Genomic DNA, 18163 nt, shown 5'->3' with positions numbered 1-18163 from the left:
GACTTCAGAAACTACTGCAGGAACTGCAGAGAAGTAATATTAATTATTCTCTGCAATCGTAAACATGTTTCTTTCTTTGCCTAATAGATTTATTAGCTATTAAAAGATTGTATTCAAGGTAGAAGATTTAATTTAACCTTGGAATTGGGATTTAGAGTTTCATGTCGTCTTGACAGTCTCATCCTTTGTGGGTAACCCTGTATGTGAGAAACATAATAGAAACAACGAAAAATCACTCATTCAGCCGTAAATTTCTTAAATAGCCATCACATTAAGAAGACGACATTTAAAGAAGTTGTTTGAAATTGTAAAAAAAGGAGGTAGTTTAATTTAGATTTTAGCAGGTAAACTAAGTCAATTTTCGTATTGTGGGAGCAGAGACAAATTGTTCAGGGTAGTCTGAAGAATAAGAAAATATTATTAAAATCACAATATTTACTGTCATTACTTAGGCGTTACAGATTTTGTAAAAAAAAAGTTTCTTTTGCAATTTTCTCTTAACACATTGCACATTTTCACACAAGGGTTCCCTTCAAAACTAAAGTGTATTTTATGGTGCGTCATTTTTAAAATTGATATTGCTCTTAAAAATAAGCCATTTTTTAGGCAAATCAGAATTTAGATTTGGAAAAAAAAAGTTTTACAGTTTACATTAAGAGGAATCATCCTTATTACATATTAACACTGAAATATAAAGATCTAAATATATATTTATAGCGTGACGCTGCTGGATTTTTAAAAATCACACTTTAAATCCCTAAATGTACCATTTAAAAAAGTAGTTTTGCCCGGAAGAGTCAAATGTGGTGGCCCGGAAGGGGAAATAGTGGTGGCTCATGGCTGCCGGAAGAGAAAAAAGCTAATATGTGGCCCGGAAGGGGAAATAGTGGTGGCTCATGGCCGCCTGCCTTCCCCCGCTCCTATAACATCTAATTGCAATATGTCATGAACACTGATAATATTTGCCTGATACAAAAGATCTTATTTCCTAGATATACAATCTCAAAATCAAGAATTTCATTTTTATGATTTATTTACAGTATTAGATTAACAAGCTGAAGTGTCCGGCGTTGCCCGTGAAACTTTCAAAAATTCAAATTTTGAAGAAAAAAATTCGATTAAAAAATAAATTTTGATTTTTGAAAAAATGAAATTCGATTTATTTAGTCCATTTTACCCCCGGGGTACTCAAGGGTTGCCTTAAAAATGTTAGCTAATTTGGTCCAGCCGTTAAGCCAGCTCTGGCTGACATATATATGCATAAATATAAAAAAGGCTTGCACCTTCTTGATAAAAAGAAAATTTCTGTCCAAAAACTTTATAGCCCTGCGAACCAAAAGAATAGTGTTATTAATAGTTATTGTATGTTTATGTTTGATTATTATTACAAACACATGCATTATTGAAAGTAGTTAGTGGATAGTTTTCAACAAAACTAATTATTGTTTCAATATTTAGAGCTGTTCTAATATTTTTAACTTTATCATGCATTGTTATTTAAAATCATGTTTCAAGGGGTTTGATTGATTAATTGTTTATTTGTTCCAGTTCCAGCACATCCTGGTGTACCTCATACACACTTAAAGAGAGGAGTCGCGAAAAATGAAAAATTATCGATGGTGATTGCTTCTAATATTACTTATATCTGTTGCGTCTATAAGGAGAAAATTATTAAAAACGAATCATACCGAAGAACGTTATAGCGTCCATACAAATTAAGAAGTTGGAATATTCAACTTGATCGTAAAAATAATCAATTTAATTCCAAACAAATCATCATCAATTTTTTTTGACGCATTTGTTTATTATAGTTGATATTTAATAATACTTTTTTTATTTATTACTTGTTTCATATACGACAAACTTTAAACAGCGATCCAATCCATACTTCATCTCTTTTTTGATAGGTCATCTTTTAGAAACTTTAAAAAAAAATCCGCGAAACTATTTTTTACATTTTGCCTTTTTCTGAAAATCTGTACATTTTAACTATTAGAGGCATAATTTTAGGGAATAATTGATAAATACAGGGAATGTTGCAATCAACATGCAGCGAATACGCGCTGAAATACAGGGATCGCTCGACTCTCTTAAATTCAAGAAATATTGCCTTTGTATTTCTTGATATATATTTACTGTCAGTTTGCAGGATTACTAGTATTAAGTAATTTCACTATTACATAAGTTTTTGATTATTAAACTTTTAGTTTCTGTGGTTTCCCTCTGGTGAGGGAAGGCGGGGGTGCAGACAAACGAACTGACCTCTTGTGCCTCCTAATTCACAGAATTGACCTCCTAGCCAATTAAAATCATCTTAGTGCCTCACCCTATGTCTCCGAACCCCCGCAACCTTTACTCCACGTCCAGCATTCTTATCTCCAATAACAAATATTTGGCTTTCACATTCCCCAAAAACCTTTTTTTTCGAAAAATCTCAAAATGATCTGAAAATTTTTAATAATAAATAAACAATTTGCCTCAAAATGTCAAATCTTCTTTTTTTGTTTTTCTAAATTTCACAAATTCTTAAACTTATGAATAACTATTTCAGCTTTATATAAATCTTATATCATTTCAAAGGTGTATCATGTACGAATCTAGCTGTATAAGCAACAATTCACAAAACATAATAGTTTTAGTGAAATACTTTAATTTTGTACTCACAAAAACTATTATGTTTTGTAAATTGGTGCTCATATATTTAGATTCGTACATGATACACCTTGCGTTGAAATGATATAAAATTTGTATCTTTATTTAAAGCTGCAATAATTATGCAAGTTTAAGAATTTGTGAAATTTAGAAAAACTGAAAAGAATTTTTAATCTGAATTAAAGTTGACTTTTTAAAACAAATTGTTTATGTATTGTTAAATACTTTTTGAACATATGTTGACGAAAGCAATATTAAATGTGTATTCTAACTATAGCCAGCTGGCAAAAAACGGCCCAAAAACTACCCAGAAACGAACGTGTCAAAACAATCGTTTTTGGACGTTCTATTTTTTTAGTAAATTCAGAGTTTAACATAATATAGTAATATAGTGAAATCTTTGAAGTTTTATTAAACATTTTTCTAAAAACGATCCAAAACTATCCAAAACGATCCAAAACTATCCAAAACTATCCAAAACGATCCAAAACGATCCAAAACTATCCAAAACAATCCAAAACTATCCAAAACTATCCCAAACGATTCAAAACTATCCAAAACTATCCAAAACGATCCAAAACAATTCAAAACAATCCAAAACTATCCAAAACGATCCAAAACTATCCAAAACTATCCAAAACAATCCAAAACTATTCAAAACTATCCAAAACGATCCAAAACTATCCAAAATTATCCAAAACGATCCAAAACAATCCAAAACGATCCAAAACAATCCAAAACGATCCAAAACGATCCAAAACGATCCAAAACGATCCAAAACTATACAAAACGATCCAAAACGATTAACAACACTTACTATAACATGTACACAAATCCCTCACCCCCCCTTTACGTTTTCAGCAAAGCATTTCGTGTTTTAATCTAGTTGTTTCATGGTTTTATTAGTTGTACTTAAACATTTTCCTCGAAGAAGACGACATTTTGATTAGCAGTCCACATGAGACACATGACTTCTAAAACCTCAATACAAATGCTGAACTAAGTGAACTCTGCACTCTGCAGCCTGCAGTCGACAATGCGCCTTATGGTGTTCAATAGGCTTAACCCCATCTCAATTCGGCTCTTTAGTCTAATAGATTAAGGATTCATGCCCAAGATATCCAACTTTTCAAAGCCAGCTCATTAATCAAACAAAAATTTGGCCTCTAACTCAACAGGGATGTTAAATATATCAAAAAATGTAAGTTTTAGAACTGTTGCTTTATAAATAAAAGTTTGGGCTAAATTTTTGATTTTCAGTATTTACTTACAGCTAATTACAAAATTTTCAGTATTTACTAACAGATAATTACAAGATTTTCAGTATTTACTTACAGCTAATTACAAGATTTTCAGTATTTACTTACAGCTAATTACAAGATTTTCAGTATTTACTTACAGCTAATTACAAGATTTTCAGTATTTACTTATACAGCTAATACAACCATGAAACTGTGGAATATTCCAGGAAACATTTTAGCAGGCTTACAGTTCCGATGGCGAAGATGTCGGGTAAATAATTCTGGACTTTGGATATTCGATGTTCGATGTCGTAAACTGAATGTTAACAGGTGACAATATTTAAGTTAATGTTGTTGTTGCAAATATTGAAAGAAACATAAAACTGTGGAATAGGACAACCTTATTGTAGTAAGTTCTCAGACTAACTTGAGTATTCTGGTTCTTATTTAAGTTTTACCATTAGCTTCAAAATCACCTTGCTAATTCATGTACTACAGTGTAGGCGATTATATCAATACAATGAAGACGACTTTCGATATAAAGCAAGCTGTTAAACAGCATTGATACATATAAACAAAAAAGTCAAGAGAACCTGTCAATTTAAAAAGCTTCTCTTTGATTATCTGTAAACTTGTAATTCGAAAAAAACTTGTTAACCTTCAAAACTTAAATAAAAAAGTCGTCTTCATTGTATTGAGAAAAGTGCATATACTGTATTAAAAATCAAAACTTGAATCGAACAGTCGTCTCCATATTCTACAGTTTTATGGGCCTCCCTGTATTCTGAAACATTTTCTTCATCGTTGCACAGTAATCAATAGATCCACTTTCACATACAGGGTGTCCCACGAAACATGACAGTATGCAGGACGACTTGAATGTCGTCTTGATTTTTGATATAATTTGCTGCGTTTATTTGTCAACCTAATTTTAAAAGTAAATTTTTTAGAGAAAATAATCACAAAATTTCCCTTGTCCTGCCATTTCCAAAATGTGGTCTGCCTTTTTTGTGCTTTCAATATTGCCGGAGATATGAAGAATTTCGTTCAGATTTCGACAATTTTGCTTTTATTTAACAAAATTGAAATCTGAACCAAACTCTTTATATCTCCGGTAATATTGAAAGCACAAAAAACGCAGACCACTTTTTGGAAATGCCAGGGCTAGGAGAATTATGTGATAATTGTTTCAAGAATCATACATGTTAAAGTAGATAGAAGACTAAACGTCACAAATAAATTCAAATATCAAAGACGACTTTCAAGTCGTCTTCGTATTGTCATGTTTCGTGGGACACCCTGTATGTATCCATCAAACAACTCCCTCCCGGCCCCCTCCCCCCCCATACTCCATATTGGTCTTACATGGTTTAGTTGATCAATTTCCACATGTTTGAATTGAAAAAATAAAAAAAATTAAGGGAAAGGGACAAACCGTACTCTGTATGTTGGATAAAATCTATCTATCTATCTACCCTTCTATCAATCTATCTATCTATTTATCTATCTATCTATCTATATATATCTATCTATCTATATATATCTATCTATCTATTTATCTATCTAACTATCTATCTATCTAACTATCTATCTATCTTTCTATCTATCAATCTATCTATCTATCAATCTATATATCTATCTTTCTATCTGTTTAAATATTTGTGTGTAAGTATACTCGTTTACCAATAAAAAGATGATTTGGCCCCAGATATAGACATTTCTCTTCAAATACAACAGGACAGGAAATAAAGGCAACATAGGAAATAAAGGGACCTCAGGAAACACAGGAAATATAGGTATCTCAGGAAACACAGGAGATAAAGGGACCTCAGGAAACACAGGAAATATAGGGAGCACAGGAAACATATGAAATAAAGGAAGCACAGGAAACACAGGAAATTAAGGAAGCTTAGGATTCACAGGAAATATAGGTATCTCAGGAAACACAGGAAATGTAGAGAGCACAGGAAACACAGGAAACACAGGAAATGCAGGAAATACAGGAAATACAGAAAACATAGAAACAAAGCGAATATAGGAAATACAGGAAACAGGAGATTATCTTAATTTGTACCAAATTTACTCAAATCCAGTTGGAAGATTTTGGAGCCTTTAAAGTTGTCATTTTTACATCTGCAAGCATAAAATTATGTTCATTGAATAGGAAATTGTACGTAGATTTTAATAATGGTTTCAATCTTGAAATCTGTAGACCCTTATTCCCTGATTTTTTTATTTGATTTGAGGAAATATGGGAAACACAGGAAACATGCAATATTTCAAACTAAATTAAATTGTCTTAATCTGTTTAAGTTTTTTGGGGAAGGGGGCAGGTAGCCTGGGAGGGGATATGGGGCCCCTACAAGGGGGCAGGTAGCCTGGGAGGGGATATGGGGCCCCTACAAGGGGGCAGGTAGGCTGGGAGGGGATATGGGGCCCCTACAAGATGAATCAAATAAATGTTTAAACTCAAAAGGTTTTTTTGCATTTCTTTTTCTCTGTTTATTCTCCAATGAACAAAGAAACAAATATATTTGAGCAACATTTACGATTGTGTTCACATTTTCTGCATTAGAATTAACTTTGCATTTAGACTTTTAAACAAATCATTTTATTATATATATACTATATATATTATATATATATAGTGTCTTTACAACATTTCAAGTTTATTGTGGAAATTACAAAGGTCAAATCTATTATTTTACTTTTTTGTTTTTAAATTAAAAAAATATTTATTTTTACTTTTTACATGTATCTATTTTTCAAGGTCTTTTAACTAATAAATTTTAGATTTGTAGTTCAAATAATGAAAAAGTTACCTTATGCAAGAAAATAATCAAATATATATAATGAAACTAAAATTAAACTATATAAAATGAAGTTTAAAAAGTGAAGAAGTTTAAACGCTGTAGTGTAACTGTAACCTGTTTTTAGGTTATTAAGAAAAACCAAATTTTGCCCAATGGGTACAGTCGTTTTGACGTTTATTGGATACAAACAAACAAGCAAAGTATATACATATACGTTTTTGGGGCGCTTCGTGCCCATCGTCTATTTTAACTAATTAATATCTGTGAGCATCTTCACTTTGTACACTATAAAATTGAAACAAAAAAATTCGCGGATTTTCCAATATTTTTTTGCAAATTTTTACAAATAACATAAGCATTAGGATACAACTTTTTGCAACTCTGAGCATTCATAAACCTTCCCAACAATCAAACAATTAAGCAATGTATATATATATATATATATATATTAGTGTCTCTGTCTATATGCCAATCTATCTTGCCTTTGCATTCTACAATACGTCCTATGCCTGTTATCTTCAACTAGTTAGTTATCTATTGTATATTGTATATACTGAACAAATCGTCATCGTATTAAAGGACTTAAATATCATGTTTTATCAACTTTCTTTCAACCCCACTACTGCAATCATATACAAATATATACAGTTACAATGAATGTCGGATGCCAGTCTGTTTCTTAGACTATTCCTTGTTCTAATCTTTCTATCTATCTATCTCTCTATCTATTTATATATCTACTTAATTTGATTTAATAAATAAATATATAACTTCTATCTATCTATCTATCTATCTATCTATCTATCTATCTATCTATATATATATCTATTTAGCTATCTTTCTATCTTTCTATCTATCTATCTATCTATCTATCTATCTATCTATCTTTCTATATATTTATCTATTTATCTTTATTTCTATCAATTTATTTATCTATATATCTATTTATCCCTTCCTCAACTTTTAAGAAATATGGTTTGAATACAGTTTTTGCTAACGACAAGCTTTTTTAAAGATCTATAATAAATAACATAATTAAATTAAATTGAAGTGAACGTCGACAGTCCCTTTAAAGGGAGAGACAGGCTAGGTTATATATTTAAACCGAGAGTGTAGTATTATAGAGAACTTTATGGTGACAAATTTCGAAGCAAAAGCGTAAGTTCCTATGTAAAATTTCAATGGAATTCTTACTTAAAAAATATGCAACAAAAAACCTCTCATTGTTATCAAATGATTCGAAAATATGTCTCTAAAAGAATGCTCTCTCGGTTCAAATATGTTACCTAGTCAACCTCTCCCTTCAGGAGATTAACAATGAAGTTACTACTAGAATTGTTTTTTATATGAAATGACATGATAATGATATTAATTTTACAAATACCAATAAATCTTATAGCTTGGGAACCCAGATTTGCCTGAAAACTAAACTTTCCATGTAAAAGTCAACCCACTTAACTTTTAAAGCTGAATATATTTCCTCGTTTCTCTGTCAATTTACCGAATCAAAATTTGAGGCAAATCGGTCATGTGGTTCATGAGTTGTACAACTTAAAACAGTAAAGTACGATCAGAAAAAACCTTGTTTTACAATATTTTATGTACATGGTTGAAATTCGTTTCATTATCAGACTTATTAGAGCATTTTTACTGATACTAGGCTTTTAGGGCGCTTCGCGCCCATCTTCTATTTAAATTGTGAACATGTTCTTTTTGTTTACATTTTAAAACAAAGAAGAAAAAATTTTGCGGATTTTTAAAAAAAAAATCCCGGAGTTTCAAGAATTTAAATTTTTTTACAAAATCAAAAACCTTTAAAACACATTTTTTTTAATTTTTATCAATCATAAACCTTCCCTGTGGTCACCTGATGTCCCATAAAAAATGTGGGCCCGATCGGTTAAGCCGTTTTGACGTTTATTGGATACAAACAAACAGACGGACAAACAGACAAACAGAGACAGACAAGCCATATTTATATATTAGATACTTGCCTTTTCTTTAGAGTGTCACTACTCATAACACCTTGGCCCTCACCAGCCATGTGACCAGATACTGAATGACCATTGGTGGAAATTCTTTAATTCATGTTATACAGACGAAGCCAAGTGACCAGATACTGCACTGCTATTGGTAGAAATTCTGGTCACTGATGTAAAAGTTATATTATTAATTGTTTCTTTTGTAAATAAATAAGTATTATATTCAAATTATAATAGAAGCGTACCCTAACATTTTTAGGCACCTCTGGGTTTTACTAATTTTCATATTTGTTCTGTATTTGCTGAAAATGATCTGTTTAAAATGTTGATTTATATACCATATCACATTTGAGTTTTGGAATACCTTTTATATCAATTTCTCGAGACAGAGACATCAAATAGAACTAATATTGGTCGCGATCAACTCCTAAAATTTTAGGCTTCAGCCTATGGCCCCTTTGATTTTACATTGACAGTCCCTTTAAAATCGTTTAAAAAACAACACTTCTAATATCCCTTTGTTCTTTAGTTAAGAACTGAACGATCTTACTTAATTCACCCAACTTGAACGTTATGCACAAGCACACAAAGTGGGCTTTTATAGTTACCCTGTTCAAAGCCTTCAGTGTTCACTGTTCATGGCTAGACAGATATTTATGATCAAGAAGGCTAAAGTTTACATTTAGATAGATAAAGATGATATCTTTAAATTTGAGGTGACAACAAGAATTATTTCCATGGCCCCTCATCAACTTTCCTAAATATTATAGGATAAATGTTTTTTTTGTGGTTTAGAAGATTTGAAAGATTTGAACTGAATAAGAGTGGAATGAGATTTTGTGGATTTCGATAAGTTACGATTCTGGGGATTTCAAAAAAAGATTAGAAGATTCAGGACTACCAGAACATTTAGTAGATTATATGAAAGAGTAAACGGTTTTTGATGATTTAGTATAATATGCAGATAAACTAGATTAAAAATATTAGCTAGGGTGTATGCAAGAGTTATTTGGGAGAGGGTTGTTCAAAACAGAGCAGCCAAATGCAGTTTCCCATGCGATTGCCGCAATGAATTATAAGGAGAGAGAGATTAGTATATATATTAGGGTTAGGTTAGGTTAAGCCACTTGCTAGCCCGCACGCTTCGGCTAGGACAGGGGCCAAGCGTTGCGGCTAGAACTGGCTCTCTCTCTGTCTTATAATTCATTGCGGCATGGGGACATAACTGCGTTTCTTGTTTACATTAGAGTAGAGATAAGTGATCTTTTCATTTGCATTTTACAACTAGTCGTAAATAGTTAGATGATTTAGTTTTACATGTTTACTGGAAGAAAATTTCAAATGTTTAAATGTTAAAAATATATATTTGAATGCGCCATTTCTTTCTTTGTGGATTACTATTTAAATATTTGCAATTTCAGGGAAGTCATAGAACATGAAAGGGGGGGGATTAACTTCTCAAATTGTAAAGCCCCTCCCCCCCTCATGAANGGGTAGAGGAGAGCCCCTTGTGTCCAGTGAATCCTGGTGCATTTATTCCTAGAATTAGGGTAATCCCCCCAACTGCATTTAATACTCTTCACAAGCTAAAATTTAATTCAGAGGCAAATATCAAACACACAGAACACACACTCAGGAATACCTGGACACCATGACATGCAAACATGAACATGAACATTTAAGACATACATTTACTTCTCGGGACATCATATGTAATGTTTGGGACATAGCCCATCATTCTCTCTTTTTTAGGGACATGGACATTTACTCGTATTTTTGAGACATAATCCTTTATTTTTGAGACTCAATTTGTTATTTTTTGCAACATAATCTTTTATTTTTGGGACATGAACTGTTATTTTTGGGTCATTGTTTTATCTGGGATCATTAAATATCATTTTTAAATTTGAAAACACAATCTGTCATATTTGGGACATCATTTATTAAAAATTTTGGAACATAATCTGTGCTGTTTTGGACATACTTTTACATAATTGGGACACAATCTGTAATTTGTTGGAGAATTTTCTTATCTTATTTTTGTTAGCACCCCTGGTATATTGTTGAGACGAGGGTAGATGAATATAAAAGGCTGGGCGGGGTCTATTTATTAACCATGATTATTGAATTTAGGTCTTGGAGAGAATTATAAAACCAGAAATAGTCACGCGGCAATGTCGTTTTTATTTGTTACAGACTTATTTTATATCATTTATTTGGGCGGAGCAAGGAGTACTTTTTGGGTTATATTTTAATTTTAAAGATTTATTCAAAACTGAAAATCACAAAACCTCTTAAATATTCATATATTTCAACACAACAAGAAATAGTTATTTGACGTTTTGGTTTCTCTTGATATATATAAAGATATAGAATAGATAGATACATAGATATATTGAAAGATAGATAAATATAAAAATAGATAAATAGATAGATAGATAGATAGATAAATTAATAATTAGATAGATAAATAAATGGATAGATAGATAAATGGATAAATAAATGATTAAACAAATTAATAAATAGATTGATAAATAGATTGATAAATAAATTGATAAATAGATTGATAAAATAGATTAATAAATAGATTGATAAATAGATTGATAAATAGATTGATAAATAGATTGATTAATAGATTTATAAATAGAAAGATAGATAGATAAATAGATGGGTGAAATGATGGATAGATGTATAGATAGATAGAAAGACAGAAAGACAGATAATATGTACTAAATGTTTACTCCAATACTACTTTAGTCTGTATCAATCTGCAGATACAACTCTCTCTGTATTCTTAAGTATGTATTAATCCAGATATACTCTCTACATGAGACATAATACTTTAGTCTGTATCAATCTTCAGATACAACTCTCTCTGTATTCTTATGTATGTATCAATCCAGATATACTCTCTACATGAGAACCAATACTTTAGTCTGTATCAATCTGCAGATACAACTCTCTCTGTATTCTTAAGTATGTATTAATCCGGATATACTCTCTACATGAGAACCAATACTTTAGTCTGTATCAATCTGCAGATACAACTCTCTCTGTATTCTTAAGTATGTATCAATCCAGATATACTCTCTACATGAGAACCAATACTGTAGTATGTATCAATCCTTTAACCAAGGCACATTCTTGAACAGTGATGCAATCTGTGCATTCTTGAGGAACATCTTGGCACTCTCCCCTTGGAACATTACGGCACTACTGCCTAGGTTCGTCCTAACACTTTTCCTTTGAAACATCATTGCATATAATATTATGAACATTTTCCCACACCTGGCGAGGTTCGTCCCAGCACTTTTCTCTAGGTTCATCATAACAATCGGTATGGGTATTAGAACACTTCTTCTCGTATTCAGTCTTACACTCCTTCTCATATTTAGTAGTACACTTTTCATTAGATTCTGGCACTTCTTTCCATAATCAGTTTGGCACTTCTGCTTGGGAACATCTTGGCACTTCTGTTGAAGAATGATGGAGGTTTTAGGCACTTGTACATTGTTGCACTCTTGTTTATACTGTCTATGACACTTCTGCTCTTTCCGTACATTTTCCTTATTTAAATTTTCTTGATGTACATTGTCTTGATTAACATTTTCTTTCTGTACATCTTCTGTCTGTACATCTTTGTGCAGTGTGATGTACGTTTTCTTTCTGTCCATTTTCTTTTGATATATTTGTTCTCTGTGCATCTTCTTTTTGTATATATTCTTGCTGTACGTTTTCTTTCTGTACATTTTCTTTCTGTACATTTTCTTTCTGTACATTTTCTTTCTGTGCATCTTCTTTCTACTCTCTATGTATTCATGAGTATGTATCATTCCAGATACAACTTGCTCACAAACTGTATACTCTCTATACGATAACTAATACGTATGACCGTAATGAAACAGTATTAAAATTCTACTAACTATATTTTGGGTTTAATGGTGCAGGTAAAAATTTAATTGACTGATAGGTCTATTCAGAGATTAACGAACATAGTTATATATACAAAACATCTCAATTAGGGTAATTACTATATTTATTACTGATAGATAAATAGATAGATATATAAACATAGAGGTAGATAGATAGATGAATAGATATACATCTAACCCAGCTATCTATTTAGGTATATCTATTAGTTAAACTACGTATCTGAATATATATCTAATAAACATCTAACCCAGCTATCTATTTAGGTATATCTATTAGTTAAACTACGTATCTGAATATATATCTAATAAACATCTAACCCAGCTATCTATTTAGGTATATCTATTAGTTAAACTACGTATCTGAATATATATCTAATAAACATCTAACCCTGCTATCTATTTAGGTATATCTATTAGTTAAACTACGTATCTGAATATATATCTAATAAACATCTAACCCTGCTATCTTTTTAGCTATATCTATTAGTTAAACTACGTATCTGAATATATATCTAATATACATCTAACCCAGCTATCTATTTAGCTATATATATATATAAGTTAAACTACGTATATCTGAATATATATTTAATAAACATCTAACCCAGCTATCTATTAATTAAACTATGTCTAATTTAAACTAATCTAAACTAAATCTAATCTTCATTTAACTCATTAGTTCTCTATCTCCATTTAGGAGCTTGAGACTAAGATGCCAATATACCTGTATTTATGAGAATATAAAGTCTTGTTTCAAGATAATCNCCCATTCCTCCATCTACCCTTTGGTTCAAAATTGTTAAGAAAAAAGGCCATGCACAGTTTTTGACGTGTTACAATGCAACGCTTATACCTTTGGGGTAACCTAACTCACTCATATTAACTTTTTTGTAGCCCTAGACATTTATATTTTAGAACTACAACTAACTAAGGAATAATTGGAAAAATCAGATTAGACATCTGGTCGAGAGCATGCTTATAGAGACCACAAGAGATCCAGTCTGCTCATAAAAGTTGCATAAATTTTCAAGATTTGTTCAACTTTAAATTGTCGCAACGCATTGGTCTTTAATTTAGCAACAAAAATTAAAAAGACTCATCGTTTTTTACGTGAGAGCTTGCACCTTTCAAACCACTGTGTAACACAGACATACATGTAAGATCATTAATATTATATAATAAATATATCTGAAACATACATGCAAGATCATTTATATTATGTAATAAATATATCTGAAACATACATGCAAGATCATTTATATTATATAATAAATATATCTGAAACATACATGCAAGATCATTTATATTATATAGTAAATATATCTGAAACATACATGTAAGATCATTTATATTATATAATAAATATATCTGAAACATATTAGATATTGGGGTTTGACATTAGAGTCTGTATATAGGAGAACACATGAAGAATAATGAACAGAAGATCTAGAGACTTTTTTCATATTTATACTTTCTGTATATACTTCTAGAAACAAAACAAACAAAAAACAATAAGATAAAAAAATGCATTACGCATACGCACACACTCTACAGGAAAAGGTCAAAGAAACTGAATTTTTGCCACAAACTAAAATTTTTTTAATCCCTTTATCTTTGCAACCTGCTGGTTTAGGCCTATAATATATCAAACTTTTGATCTAACAGAATTCATAGTTAGAAATAATACACATGGTCCATGCAGGCGTGCAACTAGACATTTAAAAAAAAAATTTTGGTCCCCCCTTAAACATTTTTTTTTTTGGGGGGGGGGGGGCAAGAAAAAATGTGTGTTATACTAAAACAATAAAAATTTAACCTTACCAACCGGATATTCAGTAAATCAACACATCTGATATGAAATAAAAAAACAAATCTATTCTGGTATAAATCACAAAAATAATTAATTTACAAACTACATATATATATATTTAAATTTTAATTAGTTATCCATAAATCAAATATGTACATTGTACTCAGAAACTGACAAGAAATGCCTTTCATGAAAAATTCATGATTTTACATGAAAAATATTTTTTTTTAATATGACACATCACACAATATTTGCGGTGAACAAGTAGGATTAATTTAATAGTTGTACTACAGTATTAAAGCAATATCATAAAAAGTGGCAGAACTGATAGTGAAAATATCTAATTAAAATACTTAATAAACCCCCTTACCTTTTCCCAGGAAAAAACAGCATAGTGAAAAAAACAAAGATTAAGGCACCTTGAAACCTTGTCAACCTGTTCTGATAAGTATTTAGGCTCGGAGACGAAGGGGGTCTGTGTGTGTGTATATGGTGTATTAAGTGCTATATCGATTGCAACTAAAAGCTCAATAAACTAGCGTTCAATTATCTTTTTTTTTATTTTACGATAAGGGCTCTTAAATTTGCTCTGGGTCAGGATTCATGAATCGCTAAATTGCAAAACAGGGTGGACTTGGTCACTTCTTGCCCCCCCCCCCTACAGGGGGGGCAAGACTTCTTAAGGGAGGGGCATGTCCCCCCACCCTTATTCAGGCTAGGGGGGGGGCCTGGCAACCCCCTAGTTGCGCGCCTGGGTCCATGGTTTGTGTTTCACCATTTATGCGTTCGTCTCTCATAAAAGTCATCACTTAAAGGGACTGTAAGCGTGATTTCAAGTGATCCTCAATGCAACGATGGAAATTTCCGATGTACAACGGTACCCTGGACAGATTTTTCTGATCAAGTATGAATTAGATATCAATATTGTTGTACCTTTAAACTGTTAATTTTCATTTGCGGTTTCTCTGCGAAAGTGACTTCTTTCGCATTCCATGCATTTTATAAGGAATGGAGAAACACGGAGAAATAATCAGTTTTCAGGCAGAAAAATAACAGTTTCTTCAACAATTTTGATCAGATTAAGGTTTCAAAAGTTTTTAAAAGGAAATATTTTTATTTTCGTAAGGTTATTTGAGTTTACAAAATTTGCATGTTATAATTAAAAGGGTTATTGTCTATGAAAAAACATTTTTACAAATATATATGAGTTATATTTTTATAGCTAGTTAGTAAGATTCGAGAAATGAAAGATAGGATTATTTAGTATAACCTAACATTTTATTTTTTATTTGAGATTTTTCCTATCTATACTTGATTGAAATCAAGATTTGTCAGTGAATTTATTAAGCTGTTAACAATGCAATCTGACGTGTTTGTCCGACTAAGAGTCGGATAGAAAGGGATGTCGATAAAATTGGAAGAGAATAGGATCCTGAAGTTGGAGTCTTCCGTGATTTGGTGTCGGAGCTGCGCGTCTCTCAGGTACTCAGCAAACTCAGTAACGCGAAGTGGGCGAAGTATGATAAATTATAAATTTTTGAAAAGCCCTCACAAAGGGGAATTTAAATGTGCATTAGGTATAAAAGCCATCCTTTGAGCCTAAAATGAGGAGCATGTGTTAGTTAGAAAAGTCCAAAAAATAGCTAAAATCGTAATTTACAACGAAGGGCTGGTAAACCGTGGGACTAACTATCACTCCCCTGGGCAACGTTGGTTTCCCAAAGCTAATATTTGAAAAAGTTAGAAACCTACCCCTCCCCCCCCCTCTCTAGTGGATAGACTACAGTCTAGATGTAAAGTATATAAATGGTATTTAAATACAAATATGGTTAGAACTGAAGGGTGCCCAAAAATATTCTATTCACAGGGTGTCATGCAGTACGAATAAGAAAAATAATATGAAACATGTAAAATTTTGAGGCATCGAAAAATTGTTTAATAGATTTTTCTTTCTTTTTTGAGTGGGTTGATTTTTTTTATTTTGAGTTGGTAGCAGTTTTTTTGAGACATCGTGTATATTTTGGATTGAAGAAGACTATAAGGCCGACCTATAATCTAATAAAACCCTAAAAGGAAATAAATTTTAACAAATTCAATATTTTATCTTCCTACCTTCCTACATCATCATTTACAATATATAAGCAACTTTATATCATCATAAGGGGTAGGGGGGGGGGGCCTTCCTTCATTCTAAAAGAGAAACTGACGAATACAATTTTTAATGGTAATTTAGCATATTTCAATCTAAACCTCACGGCCCACCCCTTTCACATTTCTTTGAGTTGTGACTTTTATATCTTTACATGGCCATGAAGTAAAACACTTAGGAATTTTATATATTATGATCTTTTTTGTTTATATTTTGAACCTGGTAGAATTATTCCATGAATTTTAACCCTAAAAACTTTAACTCAGTTATAAAAAATCCAATTTTTACATTACCAGGCGAAAAGAATATATTCGTTAAACATTAAATATATTGAGAACACATTGAGAACGCAAATCAAAAACGTATATTGAGAATGCACTTTGAGAACGCATATTGAGAACGCATATTTGGGATGCACATTGAGAACACCTATGAGAACGCAAATTAAAAACGCACATTGAGAAAAACAATCCGGCATAGTTATACTGAACTTGAACAAAATTACAGGGCTGAACTTCTACATGTACCCCTATTTTATTTAGCAAACCTTATTGAGGACACCTGGTACATCGTCATTTCTGAACACGAACAATTCAAAAACAACAAGAGACTTTGGGTGGCAAGTAGATATTTGATAGACCTTGCTTTGGTTGGCAAGTAGATATTTGATAGACTTTGCTTTGGTTGGCAAGTAGATATTTGATAGACCTTGCTTTGGTTGGCAAGTAGATATTTAATTTTTTTCTTAAAAGGGTAAGGTCATTATTAATACGTCTAACTGTCTAGATGATGAAAATAGCAGTTTTTTACTGGATTAAATAGGAATTATCTACAGAGCACATATCCTTGAGGATGGACCCACAATTAAGGACAAACATCGAGGACGCACATTTATCCCGCATCATTGAGGATCGACGCACTATTGAAGAAAAACATTGATGACACACTTTTAGCACGTACCATTGAGGATGGACGCACTATTAAGGACAAACATCGAGAACGCACATTTATCCCGCACCATTGAGGATCGACGCACTATTGAAGAAAAACATTGATGACACACTTTTAGCACGTACCATTGAGGATGGACGCACTATTAAGGACAAACATCGAGGACGCACATTTATCCCGCACCATTGAGGATGGACGCACTATTGAAGAAAAACATCGAGGACGCACTTTTAGAACGTACCATTGAGGAGGGACGCACTATTGAAGAACAATATCGAGGACGCACTTTTAGCACGTACCATGAGGACGAACATGAGGACGCAGGTTTATATATTTTTATCTAAAAACCATATTTCTGACCAACCCTAACTATATTTCCGCCTCAACAACTTAAGTTGGTTAGTGACTAATAAATGAAAAGAACCTTGTGCCAAAAAGTCCGATAAAGGAAATAAAAATGGCGTAGTATTTTATTGGTTTATAAATTTATCCAAAAGCATTTAAGCTGTAATAGATTAGTAGTGTCATGCCAAGTATATATCTCCATATAACATTTTAATACCTATTAGATTTTATGCTCCTATCTTTTTATCTATCTATCTATATTTCTATCTATCTATCTACATTTCTAAC

This window comes from Eurytemora carolleeae, unplaced genomic scaffold (assembly GCF_000591075.1).
Source record: "Eurytemora carolleeae unplaced genomic scaffold, Eaff_2.0 scaffold1516, whole genome shotgun sequence".
NCBI classification, from domain to species: Eukaryota; Metazoa; Arthropoda; class Copepoda; order Calanoida; family Temoridae; genus Eurytemora; species Eurytemora carolleeae.
The sequence above is the reverse complement of the archived record's forward strand: the minus strand, read 5'-3'. Positions refer to the sequence as shown.